This window comes from Festucalex cinctus, chromosome 1, assembly GCF_051991245.1.
Source record: "Festucalex cinctus isolate MCC-2025b chromosome 1, RoL_Fcin_1.0, whole genome shotgun sequence".
Classification (NCBI taxonomy): Eukaryota; Metazoa; Chordata; class Actinopteri; order Syngnathiformes; family Syngnathidae; genus Festucalex; species Festucalex cinctus.
This window is the reverse complement of record NC_135411.1, coordinates 322802-338771: the sequence shown is the minus strand read 5'-3', so window position 1 is coordinate 338771 and position 15970 is coordinate 322802. Positions and strand designations below refer to the sequence as shown.

Here is a 15970-nt window from a genome sequence, read left to right as displayed (position 1 = left end):
TTTAAGATCCTGTTTGGAGGCTCCGCCCCTCTGCCCTCCTCACTCTCACCCTTGACTTCATCTTCACTCTTTAAAGGGGCGAAGGTCATTGGTGACTTGGTGACGTCATCCTCAACCTCCTCCTCTTTGACACGAACGGGCTTTTCTTCCTCTTCGATGTAAGGATGTTCTTCCTCCTCTTTAACATTCGGAGGCTTCATGTCCTCTTGGTCAGGACGAAGATATTTCTCAGCGACGTCTGCAGGACACAAGAAGACAAACACACATTTGGGTTGGTCAAGTCAAATTTCAAGCGTGAGATGATGTACAGTGCACCTCGACTTGGGGCCACCGCACACTCGGATTGGCCCATCCCAAAAAAACAAAAAGAAAAAAGAAAAAAAGTATTGGCCTTGTTAAAAATCTGACAGCCGATATAAGGTCAAATCTAAAACTATTTTAATCTCTCTCTATTGATTGAAGTCGACTAAATTGAGTTGAGTTGATATTGTCCATCCGCATACTTTTACATAGAAAATTAAAACACCTATTTGTAACCATAGTTAGGCTGGAAGACCCCTACTTCCACATGATTCATCCCATTCTCATCTTTCCAATTTAAACATGTTCCAAATATTCACGCCTTACCCACAATTCCCCATTTTGTACCCAATTTTTCCTCATGCATTCTTCATGGAAGATTCAAAATTTCCTTCCACATTTTTCATCCAATTTACTTCATTCCAACGTCAATATATTCCTTAAATTCATACCACGAGCTCTTTTCCTGTTCCAAAATTCACGCCTTACTCGCAATTCCCGATTTCGTACACATTTTTTCCAATGTATTCATAATGAGAGATTCTACATTTCACATTTACTTCCACATTTTTCATCCGATTCACTTTGTTCCAACTTCAATATATTCCACCAATTCACGCCATGAGCTCTTCTTTTTCACTTCCAAAATTAACGCCTTACCACAATTCCCCATTTTGTACTCTACCTCTCCCTACATTATACATTTCACATTTACTTCCACATTCTTCATCCAATTCACTGCATTCCAACTTCAATGTAGTCCACCAATTCTCCATCTTTTTTTAGTTCCAAAATTCACGCCTTAACCACAATTTCCTATTTTGTACCCTACGCCTGCCCTCAGCGGCAGCCAGCTTGGCCAATTGATTAAGTTACGTCCAAGAGTCTCACTAGGGGTGGAGGCCATCTTGGCCAATTGATTTGGTACACCAGGGATTCTCGCCAGGAAATGCCCCGGCTTGAACAGGAAGTGACCTGATTTCAACAGGAAATAACCCGATTTCAACAGGAAGTGGCTTGTTTTCAACAGGAATGACCTGGAAGTGACCTGAAATCAACAGGAACTGACTTGTTTTCAACAGGAAGTGACCCGGAAGTGACCTGATTTCAATAGGAAGTGACCTGTTGATTTGAACAGGAAGTGACCCAGAAATGGCCAAAAATCAACAGGAAGTGACCCGGAAATGGCCTAAAATCAACAGAAAGTGACCCAGAAGTGGCATCAAATCAACAGGAAGCAACACGATTTCAATAGGAAGTGACCTGATTTCAATAGGAAGTGACCCGGAAATGGCATAAAATGAACAGGAAGTGACTCAGAAGTGGCTTTAAATCAACGGGAAGTGACACAATTTCAACAGGAAGTGACACAATTTCAACAGAAAGTGACCTGATTTCAATAGGAAGTGACCTGAAATCAACAGGAACTGACTTGTTTTCAACAGGAAGTGACCCGGAAGTGACCTGTTTCAATAGGAAGTGACCTGGAAGTGACTTAGAATCAACAGGAAGTGGCCCGATTTCAACAGGAAGTGACCTATCAATAGGAAGTAGCCCAATTTCAACAGGAAGTGGCCCGATTTCAACAGGAAGTGACCTATCAATAGGAAGTAGTCCAATTTCAACAGGAAGTGACTTATCAATAGGAAGTAGTCCAATTTCCGAAAATGACCGTTACTCCATTGCTTACTCCAGTCCTCAATCTTTCCTCCATTGCTGATTCAATTTGTCACTCCTTACACCATTGCTACTCGATTCTACGCTCCTTACTTCATTGCTCACTTAATTCTTCTCTCTTGACTCCATTGCTTCCTCAATTACTTGCTCCTTCCTACATTGCTCACTCGACTTCTTTCTTGTTGTCTTGTTAATTTGTTTCTTGCTAATTTATTTTTATTTGTGTGCTATTTTTCTTCCTTCAACTGCTTCTATTTTTCTGTCTAAATTCAAACCATTCCAAATTTAGCATGTTCAGGTCATTCCAGGTCACTGTATAGCATTCCAGGTCATTCAATATTATTCCTAATCATTCCACAGGTTTTTATTTCACCCTTACTGCATTCACCCGCAATTTCTCCAGAAATTGCATTTTCTAATATCACTTAGTTTTCATTGAAATAAAAAGTGCATAATTGCTTGAGATTAATCTTATAGCTGCACAATGAAATAAATAATATGAAATAAATTCATGAAATTACATTAAACAAAGTGCAGTGGCACTGAACAGTGTCTGAGTGGTCCTTTTCTCCAACACACGTTTCCTTCCTTCTGGTTGGATTGTGTGAATTTTCGTCACTGTGTTGTTTTTGAAATTCGTTTTCGTCATTGAGAAAATTGTCAATCAATTTAATTATAGTCTATTAGTGTTGTTCCGATACCGATACTGGTCTCGGGAGAGGCCCAGAGTACTAACAAGTAACATGCCGATACCATTATTTCTGACACTAATATTGGACATTTGGTCCAACATTTTGTTTCTTGCGTGTGCACGACATTCACTGATGTGTGACATGTTCACTGCATGCCGAGCCAAGATATCCTATTGGCCCTTGAATGTTCTGAACCAATGGCAGGGCAGTTTTTTCAATTTTCATGTTGGAAAAAAACCCATTGGTATCGGTACGGCACCAGCATCGATACGGAAAAACTGGGTATTGGAATCGGGGACCAAAAAAAAAGGGTATCGCAACATCACTAGTCTCAATGAATGGCTTCTACTTTAGTTTTGAATTTTCGCCTGAAAAAAAAAATGTTCGTAACAAAAAAAATGTCGAAATTATTACTGCTGGAAGCACAGGATGACGTGGCACACGGACTATTTTAACCGGGTCAAGAACCCCTCGTCAAATCATAATGGTTCGGCAACGATCTCCAACGAGGAATACTAACTTTTTGTATTCGTGTAAAAGACGGATAATCGGACGCATTCACGAGCGGGACGTCAACCAGGTTCCCGGAGGGGAACACGGGTATGCGGAGTCGACTGTGTTTCGCAACCGCATATAACCGTTGAATTTAACTCATTAATTTACCTTAATTAAGCGCAACCGCTTCATTCCATTTTCACGTGTCGTCTTGTGCGTAATTCGCATATATGCCCATATGAACTCGGCACTGATTTGCAAAACGGAATCGATTGTCATTGACTCCCGTCTTCGTGAATGCTACAGTTGCAACCAGTGATATTTTTGTCGCCGAAAAATTTACATCATAATTTTCGTGACTAATTGTTTTTCCTGACGAAAATTAAATGAAAACTAAAATAGACGCCATTCGTTCAGACAATAACTATGATTAAAATTGACTGACAATTTCGTCAATGACTAAAATGAAAATGAAAACAACACAGTAGTGAAAATTCACACAATGAATGAGAAAAGAACCACTCAAAAAAATGTTGTGTTCACTGCACTTTAACTCAACTCAACTTTAATTATAAAGCGCTCTAAGAACAGGCATTGCTGTATACAAAGTGCTGTACATAAACATAAATTGTGCAGCTGTAAGATTAATCTCAAGCAATTTAATTATGCACTTTTTCTTATTCAGGTGAAAAGTTACAATATTGTCAGTTGAACATGATTCATTGAAACAATAAAGACACCATTGTATGAAATGTGTCTTGCGTGTTAAACTACAGTCACAAATAGGTGTGCTATAATTTTCTGTATAAAAGTTTAAACGTATGCTGAAGGAAAATAGACTAAACTGTGAATTTAGTCGACTAAAATTGGATTAAAACTAAAATACAATCAGAAGAAAAAATTATGACTGAAACTTGTTAATTTTAGTCAAAAGACTATAACTAAAACTAAATTAAAATTTCTTGTCAAAATTAACACTGGTTGCAACAGCAGTTGAATGTAATAATGCAGTAATCATGACAAAACTGTGACTGTTTTGTAAAAATTTTTTTTAAAAAAGTAAACCGACAAAAAAAAAAATTAATTTGTAGTATTGTACCACCGTTTTAATACAGTCTTATTGTGCACCTAAGTGTTCTTAAAAGCGCACACGTCTTGTCAGATACATTGGTATGACTGTCTCATGACTGTATAATCGGCCCCTGTCCGGAATCAACCAATCAAATCAATTTATTTCACTCTTTAAAATAACAGTTGAATTGAATTACTATGTACAATAATGAGGACTGCAGTGATTTTTTAACGCTATATAGTAGTGCTAAGCAAGGGAGAGTAATAGGTCGCTTGCACATGTCGTCACTTCCGCCTCGGATTTCTCGTAGTCGCCATGCTGGGTGGCCTCCATTTACGTAGCGATTCGGTCTAACACGTATCTATCACGTTTGTTGTCTGCGTTTAAAATGGTACATTGTTGCTGCATCATTGGCTGTTCGAAAAAAGCCAAGGGGGAAAATGGTCGGCCTTTCTTCCGAATTCCGAAAATAATTAGGAACCAGGGCCTGGAGACAGAGGAGTGCGGACTCCGGAGGGAAGTCGTTACTTTGGGCTCGTGTGTGCAGCCATCACTTTGTGAGCGGTAAGCTTGTTTACCTTTATTTAATGCATGAGGATTAATAACGTTTCGACCGCCCATATATGGGCAAGTTGCTTATGTTTTGGATTCATGAGCAAGCAAGTTCGGTAGTACAAGCTGGCTAGCGGACGTTAGCCGAAAGCTAACATCGAACATTTTCACCCAAGTAGTGCCAGTGCAAAGTGTTTACTGCTGAAATTGGATTGATTAGTCTTGGGCTCTTAATGCCGATAACATGTTTTTTGGTGGCAAAATGTAAACTTGGAAAAAAGAGACAGAAGGGGGTGATGCAAGTAAACAGACCCCCGGTAGCCTACACATCATGCTAAAGAACTTATTCACGGCCACCCTACTGCGGCAAAATAACCAGTCTTTCCATATTTTATTTGTTTATATATTTGTTTATTTTAACAGGTCGCCCTGCGCCCGTTTTTCTGTCCAATCATCCCGACTGGGCTCCAACATTAAAGTTGGGTCCCAAGTTACAACATCTATGTCTCAGCCCAGTCGGTGCCAAGATATGAACGTGCACAGGAGAGACAAGCAAAGAAAAGACGACTCGAAGTGGCAGAGATTGTTGCAGTTATGCAGCCAGATGGCTCCAGTAACCTGTACCCTCAAGTACTGCTGACATCATTGACTCTGGTATGCCACTCAGAATTCATTACATGATATATTGTATGCATGAGTGAATGTATGTGTTTATGTTTGTGTGTGTACACGCACCTTATATTTTAGAGACATTTGGAAGTGTTTATAGAAATAAGTATTTGCCTGTAGCAATGTTCATACATTAAAAAATGCAACAAAATGTGTACATTTCTTTTACACTGACAAAAAAACTATACTACTGTACTATATTAAACCTTTTACTGGTACCGTATTTTTTTGTGATCTTTTTTTTTATTATTATTATTATTATTTCTTTAGGGATCTCATGCCACACCGACTTGATTGCCAATGACATGATGGAAACGAAGCCGAGCATCAAAGCATTGGAGGAGGACAACATGCGACTGTTTGTTTGGAGCTAATAAAGGCAGCGATTATACAAATTCTATTGTTGGGTTTGTTTACAAAGCTATACATAATACAAATGACAGGATTTGACTCAATGTGCAATATGGTCCCTCTTAAAGTAATGGCATAAATCTCCATTATTTCTAAAAGCACAAAAAATGAAGTGAATAATGATTAGATGTAGTAATTTCAGGGTTAAAAATTGAACTGTAAATTAATGTAGTTTATTTTAGCACAGGTGCCTACCATCCTGAGATGACGGTATGATGTAATGTTGATGGGGTACGCAATGACTTTCATTATACTATGTACAGAGGAAAAAGTTGCTCTCTTTTAAATTTGTTTAATGTAAGACAAGTACCAGTACTGTGTTACAGTTTTCCCAATAATCCTTGTTTCACACTTGTCACAAAACCACTGTCCTTTTGGCAGTCTAGATTGGCACACTTCAAGTGATATCATTTGATTTTACAATCTGCTGCAGCACAAAAAACTACTTTATTCCGCATCTTTGAAGTACATGAGCAAGTGGTAGGTGACAGCGGCTGAGCAGGAACACTGGAAGTCCACTGCTGATCTAGTAAATGCTCTCCCGAGCAGTTCAGGTAAGGAGGGGACTTTGGGGAAAAAAAAACTCTGGCTTTTCCAGCTGGCCAAAACGAGCGATCTGGGTGGACTTGCTCAATCACACTTTGTCCACACCACAAAGTCGCAGAAGTCCGTCCAGTTAAACTCATCTGTGCCTGAATCTGAAAATATTACAAACATTGTAATGAAAATATGAAACATAGAATTAAATAAGAAACTACAAAAAGTAAAGCCATACATTCCTGGTAATAATATTGGTGTTGTCGTGACAAGTGATGGGAATTGTTGCCATCCGGCACCAGACAGAAATTGGGTGTTGTGACAGCCTCCTTAACCGTGAGATCATAAGAAAAGCTGTCAGTATGCTCAGTAGTTACCATGAACACGTTTTATTGTACTGGAAACTGAACCTAAAAATACGTCCTCTGAGAGTGGTTAACCTTAACCATTTAGAGTAAGTTGATTAAGTAACATGTAACTAGTGAAAGGGTAGCATTAAATTTAATTAAGCCACGGGGAGGCTGTGCATAGTTACTTTTTATTCTTATACGCTCTGCCATATTTGCCTGTGATAAAATGATTAGAAAAACCACATCAGGTAAACCCAGCTATGCATATAAACACAATGATAACAGGAAGCCTGAGAACAAATCAACATTTTTGTGTGCAGAATTACCAACACCATGTGGTTTACTTACGTGCAACAGCAACAGTTTCTTCTGATGCGATGTTAAAGTTTACACTCTGTATCCACCCGCTTACAAAATAATTGTAAGCCTCCAGGGATTTGTTGGCGTGTTATGGAGCATGTGGTCAACACGAGGTAGTGAAAAATGTCCAGAGAAGTCACATTTGGCCAGCAAGCTTTCTCCGTCAAAAAAAAAAATCACCCTTGGTCAGGACGTAATTAGGATCAATCCCGCCACACAGAGACACCTTCTGCCTGTATCGTTGTTTTTGATCTTCCGGTAAATCGTGAAAATACTGCGAAAATTACATCAGGTTGATAAGCTCTACCGTGTAACTCACGAGTGTACCTTGTGAACCGGCGGACACCCAAGATGGCGCCCGAAGAAAAAACTCCCATGATGCATTACGATGTGCAAGCGACCTATTTGAATTGGTACTGTTATTGTGAAACAGCTTTTAAACTGTTAATAATAATAATAATAATAACAATAATAACAATAATAACAATAATAACAATAATAACAATAATAATAATAAAACCAAGCATACTTTAAACTGCGTTTGAATTCAATTTTATTTTTGAAAAACGATCTTTTATTTTGAAAACCGGTCACATTCTCCGCGCCAGCGTCTCTTCGAGCACACTACCGTAAATCCTAGAAAAGGGCGAACAGAAAAAAATTAAGTGCGGCTGACTTGACCGCGTAAAAAGAAAAGGCGGCTATAGGCCGTCAGGTCACACACGTTTTCGTTCAGTTTCGCTCCACTACCAGGGGCACTAAATAATCTTTACTTCATAAAATAGATTAATCAGTAGTAAGTAAGAATCCGTGTAGTTCACCCTGTGAAAACCCGCCAATTTTGTGTTTTCGGTGGTGAAACCCCGGCACTATTTTGCGATGAGGCGCAGTGATCTCTGGTGTGGGCGTAGTGCCATTAGGTCGGTAGTGGTGTGATTTAGGTCACATGAGCCAATCAGGTAGCTGCTGCTTTCTCCTCACCATAGCAACCGCATAACAAAAATGGCGACCACAATGTCGGAGAGCGAAAGGAGAAAAAAAGTTAGAAAGAAAGTAGTGAAAAAACTTCGTTCCCGTTCAGGTTTGCCCATCGCTTCAGCTGGCCCCGTTCTTCCAGCCATCTGCATCATTTGTAAAAATAAATTTCAAAGTAGACTCGTCTGGGATTGGAAGGCACACGGAAGAGGGATCATCTCGCCAAAGCAGAAACATTGTCGGCAGGTAAGTGCTACACACACGCGTGCCCATTTCTGTTATTAATGTGACCGATATTTTGTATAGCGCTGAATATAATTTGTTGCTAGGTTAAGTTTTAAGGCTATAGTTTATTAAAAACGCGAGCTGCTGAATGATTTATCGAGTGAATCCAACAGTTGTTACCAAACTCGAGTTACCTGTGCCCATCAGAGTCATAATATAGTCACAGCTACACACTCCCTTTTCCCCAAACTCTCTCTCATCAACCTCAACAAACACTTTACTTTACTTAAATCTGTGATGTGCATATACTGTAAAGAGGTGATGTGACAATAACACTTATAATGTAATTCTTTTTTGTCTAAAGGCGGGTTGGTTGCTGCAGGCCGCTGAGATGAAGAAAGACTGTTCCATTCTTCTGCATATTCAAGACAAAAGACTGTGTCACAATGGAGGTGCAGTTTTGTTTCAGAGATTACACAAGGTTCTTAAAGTCAACAGCAACAGAAACAGCAACCAGGGACGAACAAATGTGAGTTGTTACATTGCACTATTTCATTGTCACTTTGCTAAAATTACACATTTCAAAAGTAAAGCATTGGTCAGCAATATGTCACTTGTATTCTGTTTACATTTCGAGACAGCATTAATTAGAAAGCATGACTCTGCACATATTAAGTGAGTGTGTGTGTGTTTTAGACAACCCAATGCTGAGAGCTACAAATTCTTTTTGTGAACAAGTAATCCGTCAAAGGATTATAGTTGACAAAGATGTGATGAGAATGGACAAGCTAAGGGGTTTGTGAACAGTGTTAATAAACACGGGGATCTTGATGCTTCAGACTACAGGTAACATATAAATCATTGAAACACATTTATGAAATCTATGGGGAGAGATTTGTCTAAAATCTCACTGTTTCAGAGAAAAATAGTTTGCTGACAAGCTCAATTTAAGTTAAAAATAAATAAATAAAATTGATTCTCTAAAAATGAAAACCAGTTGGTTGTTAATTATTACATGCAAATGTGTTTTTTTGTCTTCTGTATTTATAATTGTTCTTTGACCAAGAAAGTATATAGGCCTATCGGTATATTTGTATTTCTATCCAAATATACGATTATTCACTAGAATTTTCAGTAGGATATCCAAATACCAAAATATTCGATAGCTGCAGCACTAATAATACTAATTTTGAGTTGTGGCACGCCCACACGAGTTATTTTACCACACACCCATGTCAAAACTAGCTTACTGCACACACACTGCACCCCAACTTCAAATTTTTGCTAACGTCATAATAATAATAATAATAATAATAATAATAATAAATTATAAATTTTGTTGGATCCAAAAGCAACTTACATAATTATAGTTTCATATGATTGGAATTGTCTTATTTTCAAATGTTTAAATATTTTCTTGATTTGAACAAAATATAATTGTTTAGAATAATCTTGATTTCAATTATTACCAAAATAATTGTGATGATTATTTTTTTCCATAATAGAGCAGCCCTAGTCTGATGTGAATATGTGTATCTTGTAGAGGTGTGCAAAATTTCCGATTCTTAGATTATTCACGATTCGGCCGTGGAACAATCGAGAACGATTCACAAACGTCCAAATTCCGATTATATAAATATGCCAAGGGAAGCGAAACTAAAGTGACCGGAGCGAAAGTACGCGGAACTGAAACGCAGTAGCGCGCGCGGTCTTCGGGACGCTTTTTGGGACGGACCGAGATTACACATCCACAACTCACGCCTCGAGATTCAAAACAACAACAAGCATGGCTGAGCTGACCAACCCACCTCTTCGTGGGATCAGACCTGCTCCGAAAGGCAAACAACTTGAAGCGGAAGTATCAGCTAGCTGGCTGCAGTGCGTCGGTTAGCGTTCTACAGGGCGCCGCGCAGTGATACGAACGAACGAACAGAAAAGTAGTGGCTGGCGGTAATGGCGTCTGACTTTATTCAGAAAAGAGTATTGTGGTGTAAATGTATCACGCTTTTGAAAACAAAAAGTTTTTAGAAGAAAAACGCTTTATTTCCGAGACCCCAGCCAGCTTGGTGGACTATTTTCCTCTCGTCCAACGCCGAAGTCAGTGCTGATCGCACACACGGGAGGTGAGGATCAAATTGAGATTCATGTTAAAAAAGCAGAACGATCCCATTAATGTTTACACGTTCATGTTTACACAAGTTAAAAAGCAGAAAAGCACTTGAGTTTTTTTTGTTGTTTTTTTTTGTACCTCTGAGAAACTTTAATGTTTACATGTTCATCTTTACACAACTTAAAAAGCAGGAAAGCACTTTTCTTTTTTTTTTTTTTTTAGGCATTTGTATTGAAGTAGTAGTTCACATTGTCTTTCATTTATACCTCAGTGCACTTTTGAGTGGATAAAAATAATATATTTTTGCTCAATGCTATGTTTTATTCTGTTGAAGACTGAATATACTTAAAAGCTGTTGTTACAGAATGAGGACTTGAGTATTTTATTTACTGTTTTGAACTGTTAACTTGATACTGAAATAGTAGTTTGTTTAGGCCTGAGAGGACTTTGTACTATTTTTGTAACTAATGTACGAAACATTAAAAGCACCAAAATACATTGTTTTTTTTCTGCTGCCTGGGGGGGAAATCAATAATCGTTTTATAATCGAATCGTAGCCTCTGAATCGTAATCGCAATCGAATCGTGAGGTGCCCCAAGATTCCCACCTCTAGTATCTTGTGCTCATCTTTCCCTTCAATTTTCTATTTCAGGCAGGATATACTGAAACGAAGATTGAGGTGTGATTTCCCCCAGCTGGTTTTTCACACCCCTTTCCAGCAACAACTCTGAAATGGTTTTTGTAGAGACATTATCAACAACTGACAAACTTTTAGACAGGGTACCTCACTCATCAGATACATCAACTACTGAGTCTACTGATGTAAGCCAAGAAAGTGACACTAACAAATAGCTGGTACAACATCAGGTTGGAAAATCACAGGGCATACGAGGACACTTTAAAATGCAGGGCTGTAAAATCTATGTAAAATCTGCCATTTTGTTTGTTTCATTATCAAGATGTTAACTCTCCATTTTAACACTTTTCAAGCAAAAATAAAAATGTCTGTATTCCATTTTTCCACAACACAGACCTTTGTTAAATTGGTCTGCCAAAAAAAAAAAAAAGAGAGCTGTTCCAATGAAGTTCCAAAGGTTTTATTGTGAATGCACATTTGATTTTTATTTTATTATTATTATTTTTTTATTAATATTATTTGGGTAGGGGGTGGGGGGTATAAATGACATGCTGTGATGACACAATCTGATACTTTAATAAATATTCTATATGTTATAATAATCTGGGCTCTGAATGCATCTATTTCCATCTAGTCCATTTTGCCTTGTTCCAGGTTTGTGGTGCATGGTAGTATTTTTGGCCGATGTATGCTGCTTCTTGTGTACCTTTCATTACGTAATAGGTTGTGAATTGTTTTCATATATGAAACATAAACATAGCTAAATGTAACATCCGTGTGCTGGTTTCACTTCTAGTTGAAGCGTTTTTTTGGCACAAATTTAATATATTTAATGATCTAAATTCACATGATTGCACCAAACCACCAATACTTGTTTCTGATGTTAGGTACATGTATTTATAACATCTGGGAATGATTTTCTGTTGCCAAATTTAATGTAAGACGTTTTACAACCAAAAACTGCAGCACAAGATTTTCGTTTTTTGTTATTTACCTATATATGCATTTCTGGCTTGTGACAAAATTGGGGCAGGAAAACATTGGGTGAACTTTTAACCCAAAGTTCAGAAGGGTATTATCTATCAAAAAATGCATTGAACAAGTAGTGCCCAGACAGTGGAGCGCAACTCATTTTCTAGGCACTTTTTTGGGGTTCACCCCACGGCCTACTAGCTTTGCCTCAGTTGTAGCTCTGCTAAATCCAATTCTCATCGACTGAGAAATGTACCGAACCGACTGAAGAAAAAAAAACTGTGTATCGTAACAAAGTGACCCGGTGAAGAGTCCTTACAGAAATAAAAACGTACATATGTTTGAAAAGTGTCGATGAAACAAGTGACAAACCTGCTCTGTTCAACACAACTCGAGGCTGCTTGTAAACGGCGTCCAGCAGTTGACCTTTTCGCTCGTTGTCCTCCTGTGCTCCACAAAGCTCCTCTTCGTACTTGACTTTCGCCATTGTGAACATCTTCACACGATATTCACGACACTTTACGCTCACGATTGACGTCTGCTGAGCCAATTTGTCGATAGCAAACGCGTCTCGTTTTTTGGCGCCTAGCAAGCTAAGCTAAGCTAAGCTAAGCTAAGCTAAGCTAAGCTAAGGCAAAATAAAGAGGGCCGAGAGATACGATTGAACCAGACACGAAACGTAGCAATTATGTTTGACTTCAATAAAGTAGTGACGGGGCAAAGTGTCGATGTGTCAGTTCGTTCCGTACGAATTCGTGTTGAATTATTTTTATCGTGAAGCCGAGCGTAAACGCGTCGTGCCTGGAATGGAGTCGCTCTTCTGCTGTCACGTGAAATCTACGGCAAATACAGTTGGACAAATCTCATGTCACGAAATGTTAATATTTAATTTTACTTAAAAAAATTATTTAAAAAAACTCATAAAATTATACGTTTAATTCTAGATTCATTTGGATAATAAAAATAAATAGACCTTTAAACTGCACTCGGACAAATAAGAAGAAACATGTTTATCTCCTGTACATACGAGTAGCCCAGTTTATTTTTTATTTTTTAAATCTATATTCACTCAATCAGTATACAAACTAATGGGGGGAAATAATACAATCATTGTATACACTATAAACAATTAGAACATAGAACACGCCAGGAAAGTTAAAACATACAAAAGCTAAACCAAATAAAATCAATAGTATAACTGAAAGAAAAGAAAATAGTTTGATACAAAATCATATAAATAAATGATAAGTTTGCAATAGTTATATGTTTTTACAGCTTTTGGACACAGACAACCAGACAATGACAAAAAATAATTTCTCATGCATACAAAAAAAAAAATCAATAAAGGATTGTTTCTTATGTGTAAATTTAGACTTATGAATGTAAAACTTCGCTAGAATAATCATAAGATTTATCAAATGAAACTGTGTATCGACATTATTATCAAATTCAAATATACCAAAATAAGACATGCTTCCAAAGTAAGGAGAAATCTGGATAAATGTGGATTATAATGAATTGTGATAATGTACCCCAGAATTATTAGTAGCACAGTTTTTTTTAAAACATCCTTGCTGTTTTACCTCAGACTGTAAATCTGTAAATCCACCCAAGAGTCTCTGGTCTTTTTTTTTTTTTTTTTTTAAAGCTTTGAGCCAGGAAAAGTTCTAGTCGAGTGCCAGCAAATTCTATGCACTATTGACTACACTTTTTCTTTTCTTGCTCGGCCGAATATCGCTGCCAAAAGTCAGGTGAGTTGTATCCGTAATTGACCTTTCGCAAACTCCGCCCCCCCAAACGAGCATTGACCAATCACACATTTAGCAACCGTTGCTATGTAAGCATAGTCCGTCAAGCTTTACTCAGCTCTCGATGACGTCCATAGTCTGATTGATTTTATTTGATGGCTTACGAGACTGCTAACCACCATAAAACTTTACGGAAGAAGAGTGACAACCATTAACAAGCTCCGGACCTCCAAAATGATGAAGCGGTGTGCCTACGGAGTATGTAAATCGTACTGTGCTAAGGTAAGACTATGCTAACTCTATCGGGCTAACTAGCTAGCTGTAGTGTAGTTTGCTTTCGGGGCAATAACAAAACAATATCAAAGTTATTGTAGTTACTATTAATGAATAATATATATTACTAGGATATCATTGCTATCTAAGTTAAGCTTGTTCAGTCAGTGGTTAATGTTAGTTTAATGTCTTCTGTTAGCTTTTGCATTCATCTAAATGTTGCGAGCTAACGTTAACACAAAGCTTCGTCAAGTTTGGCAAACTTAAGCGTCCTAATAAGTGCCCCGAGCTTATCTTGTTTTCATTTTTCATGCAGCATTTTGTGAACGGACACCCGTCTCCGGAGTATCCCATCCAGCCATATAACCTGAATTACATCCATGGGTAGGGTGACATAAATATTTTTTTTATGATGGACAAAGAATAACAATGACTGATCTGATGCTTTCAAAGACAAAAAACCCCCACTAATGTTTAGCTAGCTATAAACACCGAGGTTTAGCTAACTTGCTGACCTAACAGTAATCCTCATATTTTAACAATACTAGACTAATATAAGTAAGAAAACTTACCCGGCAGTACAAGAGCACGACTGGTCCATAATGCTGTGCTGGTTGCATCTGAAGTATAGGTCATGGGGTTTTCTCAGATTTAGCGTGCGTCCTGTGTGTTTCCCCTTCGCTGGCTAATTTCATATTATGACTATAACCCTCCACTGCATATTGTAAACCTTTTTGCCTCGATCTGGAGGATATTGCACTGGTATTGCTCCAAAAGAAATCACTAATACACGCCGATGTAAGTCTTCCCGTCACGGCTTGTGCTGTCGGAGTCACCAAGCTTGACAGACTAGCAACAGTAACGAAGGGGGGCGGAGCTTATGCGAAAGGTCAATTGCAGTTTCAAAACAACATTGAAAACATTTTCAGTCTTTCAACCAATGCCTCGGGAGAACAATGCCAAAACACCATTTTTGAAACTTGGCTGGTGACCGTTTTGAACCTCTGAAAATTTGTGGGTGAAACACTGTAAAATCATACTTTAAAAAAATGTCTGTCTTTTCTAAGCATTTTTTTTACAGCTTTTTCTGTGATTTTTTTAGTCATTCAAAAATATTTTTGGAGATTCGAAACATTTTTTCAGTCATTCAAAAATGTTTTCGGAGATTCAAACCGAAGTTACGAGGTATTGGCAGGATTCTGATTCCAAACTTTTACCCTTGACTTCTCATTTCAAAACGAGTAATCCATCTTGTTCGGTGAGACGAATAAACATTTGGTTTCCCCGTCATAACAGCCCTCTGAGATAAACCCTGAGGACTGCAACAAAACTGAGTTTTGACACCCCTGAGCTAGTCTAACAGCACAACAACCTCCCAAAATCCCCACTTAACTGGCATTGCTGCTTGAAAGCGCCATCTTTTCTGTCATATGTGTGCACGTAAGGACCCAATATTATTTGTTGAACAGTTGTGATTCTTTCATAAACAATGAATTAAACAAGTTTCCTCCTGTAAACGTCATGTAACATATCATTTATACGCCCTTAAGGCAAGTTGGAAAATGTCCGAAGTCCTCTTGTTTTTAACAAATTTAAATCACCATAAATCATGCTGTCCATGGAACTGAGTGATTAAAAAAAAAAAGGGGTCCTCAAAGTGGACATACCGTCCACCCACTGACGAGATGGTAGGAGCAAGATGGCCGCCCTGTGGCTTCAACGGCTTGCACGGGCGTGTAAGGGCTATCTGCTATCCAGTCATATCTACAGGTCGGTGTGCTCGTGCTACTCTGTAGTGGTGCCCCCTGCAGTCTACTCTGTGTACCTCAATGGGCCAAATTTTGCATTGACTCGCGATCAGTTGCGTTATTTTTTTGACACGCTAATTTGTGCATAATTAATTAACCTAAAATAA

General features: G+C 38.2%; 1 long non-coding RNA gene across 1 annotated transcript; it reads left to right on the top strand.

The window, feature by feature from the left end:
- Positions 1 to 7953: 7953 nt before the first annotated feature.
- Positions 7954 to 11513, top strand: LOC144012388 (uncharacterized). The gene is made up of 3 exons (XR_013282127.1): positions 7954 to 8336; positions 8680 to 8844; positions 11078 to 11513. It is a non-coding gene; the product is annotated as an uncharacterized LOC144012388 (long non-coding RNA).
- The last annotated feature ends 4457 nt before the right edge of the window (positions 11514 to 15970 follow it).